This window comes from Monopterus albus, unplaced genomic scaffold, assembly GCF_001952655.1.
Source record: "Monopterus albus unplaced genomic scaffold, M_albus_1.0 scaffold39.1, whole genome shotgun sequence".
NCBI lineage: Eukaryota > Metazoa > Chordata > Actinopteri > Synbranchiformes > Synbranchidae > Monopterus > Monopterus albus.
The window spans coordinates 3,423,276-3,427,806 of NW_018127919.1; positions in this window are offsets into that span (position 1 = coordinate 3,423,276).

Below are 4,531 nucleotides of genomic sequence, written 5' to 3' on the forward strand. Positions count from 1 at the left end.
CAGCAGTCTTAACATTGCTGTACATGCAGTTCATTCCCCTATTCTCTAAAACATCTGAGATTGTTGTTTCCTCATATCCTTTTAATTTCTTTTTGATTTTTGATGAAAATGTGTGCTTTTCCCAAAATATTCATGGGCATTCTTCTGACAAGATTCTGTTACAGTATGGTCCAAGAGGCGCCTTTTAAAATTACAAAGCAGATGGAGGAAAGCCAAACTGAGTCAGAACTGCCTCCTAAATAAAACTGTGTGTCAGTTCCTGCATAAGCAGCTCCCCATTTTGACCTTGGTTGGAGGCCACCCTGTCAGGCAGGAAAATATGTAGGGGTGCGGTTAGAGGGGAGAACATGTTTATCAGGCATCATCCTCAACTATTAGTGCTCCCGATTTTCTGCTGGATGCCTGCCGTCAGTAAAGCAGTGATTGGAGGAACTGGGACACTGCCTGCAGGGACCAGGTGAGCGGGATGCAACCATTTGCAATTCCGAGACAAAAAGACGCAGCAGTGTGTGCTGCTTAGGCGGCTCTCTTTGTTTGCACATATCATTTCCACTCTAATGAACACTGCACAGTAGTGGGCCCTTTGTAACAAAGCTCAAAGGTAGGATCAGGCATTGTTTACATTTTGCATAGGTCCTTGCAGGGCCTGGGGAACAGTAAAAGTGTTTTTCTCTTCCTGTGTGGGACCAACCGTAAAAGTGAGTCAGCTTTAGCACCCACAGCAATGGCAACTCTTTGATTTTGTTTTATGCCACTCCTCATATCTAAGTACAGTGTAAACCTTGAAAACAAATTGCAGAAATCCTTGGAGTGGAAAAAGGAAATGTTGTAGTGTCTATCACAAATTTCAATGTTGGATTTGTCTCTCTATCTCCTCTCCACAGTATGCAGGTGGCCAAAGCCTCCTGCTGTGCTCAGAGCTGTTCAGTGCTTAGTGTCTCTGCCAATGGAGAGTTGCTGGCCCTGTCACTGGTGTGTGTGTGTATGTGTGTGGGTGAGGGAGAAATGGAGATTTTCAATGTACTCTGCAGCAGCCCTCTACATCCGAGGGTTTTGAAAGGAGTGTAAATGGTCCTTCCTCCAGTGGAAACGTGCTCAAAAAATCATTTGACTGTTTTGCATATGTCTCAAGCACTTGCTTTTGCTCTGCTCTGTGATGTGATTTCATTTCTGTTGTGTTTCCTCTTCCTTCATGTCTTTAATTCAGCACACTCATGTTTCCCTTTAGACAAGAGGCGCAGGGGCATCCTGGAAGGCCAGGACTGTAAGATCACACAGTGTAATCTCAGTGTCCTTGTGTCTAATTTGACCAGGGACCTTTTTCTCATGTTATTTCCATTTCTCAACCCTGAGGGTACCAGTCAGTCTTTCATCTATCCAGGGAAGATTCAGTACATTGTCACTAAAAATTACTCCAAAACCAAACAAAAATTCAACAAACTCAAAATGATCCCGTAGTTTGCTTCAATATAATTCCACAGATATACGGTGAAGCAGTGGTGGAAGCAGTACTGGCAATAAAAGTAGCAATACTACAATGTAAAAATACTCTGCTACAAGTAAAAGTACTACATTCAAAATGTTACTTTAGTAAAGGTACAAAAGCATTAGCACCTAAATGTACTCAAAGCATCAAAAGTAAAAGTAGTCATTATGCAGAATAACCCATTTTACCTTCATGTTGCCAAAGAGAGCAGAGAACTGGACAGCAGTCATAGCTGTAGACAGCAGTATGAGCCTCATGCACGAGTTTATGCTGTATGTGATTCTACCAATGTGATGTATTGTTGTATGTGTATACTACTGCTGTTAAAAAGGGGCGGTTGGTGTGTGAAAAATGGGATGTCAGCAGACACATCCCTACAAATGAGCATTATCTCCACCTAAAATCCTCAACTAGTGTTTGAAGATTGGAAAGGTTTCAAATATGCCACCTTACTGTGAGAGGTTGAGCTATGTTCCTATGTCCAGGGGTTAGCAAAAAGTGGCCTTCAAACAATCTTTATCATATTTGATTAGAATTATTGATGCATTATTTTTTGTCACTTTAATGTTGCTGGTAAAAGTGGAGCTAATTAAACTACCTTATGATTATGCTGTATTTTGTGTAGTTAATTTGAATTTTGAAAAGTAACTAGTAACTAAAATTATCCCATCGATATACTGTAGTGGGAAAAGTATAGTTTTTGCCTGTAAAATGTAGTGGTCTAAATATAAAGTAGCAGAAAATGAAAATACTTGAAAATACTAAAGTACAAATACCTCAAAATTGTACTTAAGTACAGTACTTGAGTAAATGTACTTAGTTACTTTCCACCTGCAGTAAAGTATATTGGCTGAGCTCCAAAACCAAATTTTATTTTTAAAATGTCGGTCTGTGTATACTCTTGATCATTAGACTGCACTTTTTTATTGCATAGAATAGGAAAGGTACAGTATAATTTTTATGTGCTTTGTGTATATGATTGATGATCATATCGGAGTACACTCAGATTTGGAAGAACGCCTACACTCCTGTGCTTCCTGCTTCTTAGTGATAGAAAAGAGTATGAGAGAGGGAATATAAGTTATTTGTATGTTATCATATTTCTAAAGCTTTATTTTCAAAGCCAAACAAAGGCCATGACAAAGTTTTATTACAACAGTATTTTGTATTTCCTGGATCTCTGTTCTCATTAGGTCATCTCTGTTGTGAAAATGTAACTTTGTCCATATTAGTTGGTGGAAAATAATGGACACATGAGGGTGGTGATAGAAACTTGTATGGGAGTCCACTGCTCTGTTTGTAGAAGTAATGATGTGATCGATTACTAAGTGGCCCTTCAACTCTCAAGAAGTGGTGGCCATAGCTGCTCTTACTGTGACTACTGTATATTTTTGAATTTTAACGGAAGGGACATAAGAGTACAGTGCCAAGAGCCAAATATTTAATTGCGGCAGCAGGTTTTAAAATTATTTACAATTCCCTGCATTCTCTGGAGCTACATCCATGTACTAGGGTCCATTTTTAATGATCCTTGAATCTCCCACTTTCAACCAGGCGGCCATGTTGTTTCCTGAGAGCTGCTGCCAAGCTGCCTGTGCAGTTCCACTTCATGGTCATCACATTCTGTACAGGAGCTTGTTCCAATCCCAAAGATACCTCAAGAGGTTGTTACTAATTATTTCAAACATTCTTTTGGCATTCTTATTCACTGTAAAAATAACTATCTTGATGAAATCTTTTCCGATGCTGAGGTCATCGATCACAAAACGTAGGTCAAGTTTGAAAAACAAGCATAAAAAACTTGCATCACTGTGACTTCACCAGACACTTAATAAATTCTTCAACTCTTTCACTACACGAGTCATTGCGCTGAGAGATAAAATGTTCTCGACTTGGTGCCAGCACTTGACAGCTTGGTGGCCCTTACCACCAAACCCACAAGTGCCACAGCTATAAACTGATAGATAGCAGGAATTAACTATGCATCTAATTGCAGGATTTATAAGCATAACTCACTGAGCAGATGGAAGTCACTGGTGTGTTCAGTCACTTTATTCAAACCCCAGGATACTGAACTGCATCAATGTCCAGAGGAACATATTCCTCTTCAAAGTGGGATTTATTTAAACTAATACAAAAGCCTAGTGGCAATTTGGCTCCGGACTGGTATTGTGTCATTGAGTCTTGGCATGCGCTGAGTGAAAACGATTGAATCTATGCCAGATTTTTGGATGACACAGACTATATGCACATCACTGATGTCAGGTGGTGGAGACATCTTAACCCACAGTATAATTGTACTGTATACTCCTACCATACAATCAACCTTTAGTTGCTAAAAGGTTTCTATTTGGGAGAAAGGAACCTCAAATATTTTTGGTAGTTCACATAATTATCAAGTTCTGCACAACAAAATTAAATGTGACATGTTTTTAATTCAATGAACAGTTGAGTCTCTGAATGAGATAAAGGTACTAATGTAAGTTTAATGATTTATATACAAAAATGAAATGAAAGTCTTAAAAATGTGCAAAAGGGTTAAAAGCTGCATCTGTTTCTAGATTAGGTTGCAACTGTATTGTGTGTTGTTTTCAAATATGGCTAGATATAGGTCAGGATGTGTGATATTTGTAATGATGTTTTTCAAAGGTTTAAGTCTTCATTTCTGCAGAGGCTGGAGTAAAGACATTCTCACTCACATCTGATCCCTGAATCTAAGACACGATTTCTTTTCCATTTGAACGTAACCCTGCTAAAATCAGAGAAAGCAATTTGAAGCCTGAGCCAGTTGGAAGACCTTAAACAGTTTTTCTAGGAGGAGAACCAATCAACTTCCAACAGTGAGGTATTGAATGGAGATAATCAGGCGGCAAGTAGAAATTTGAAAATGCATAAAGTGGTAAAGTAGTGCCTCAAACGTGTCCCGAGATTGACAGTTGGACACTGAATGAGTCAGACAGGATACTAATGTCTGTCCTGTCATTCGGTCTTCCCTTTTAGCAGGCTCCAGCTCACTGCTCATGTGGGACTGAGTCTGAGTGACAA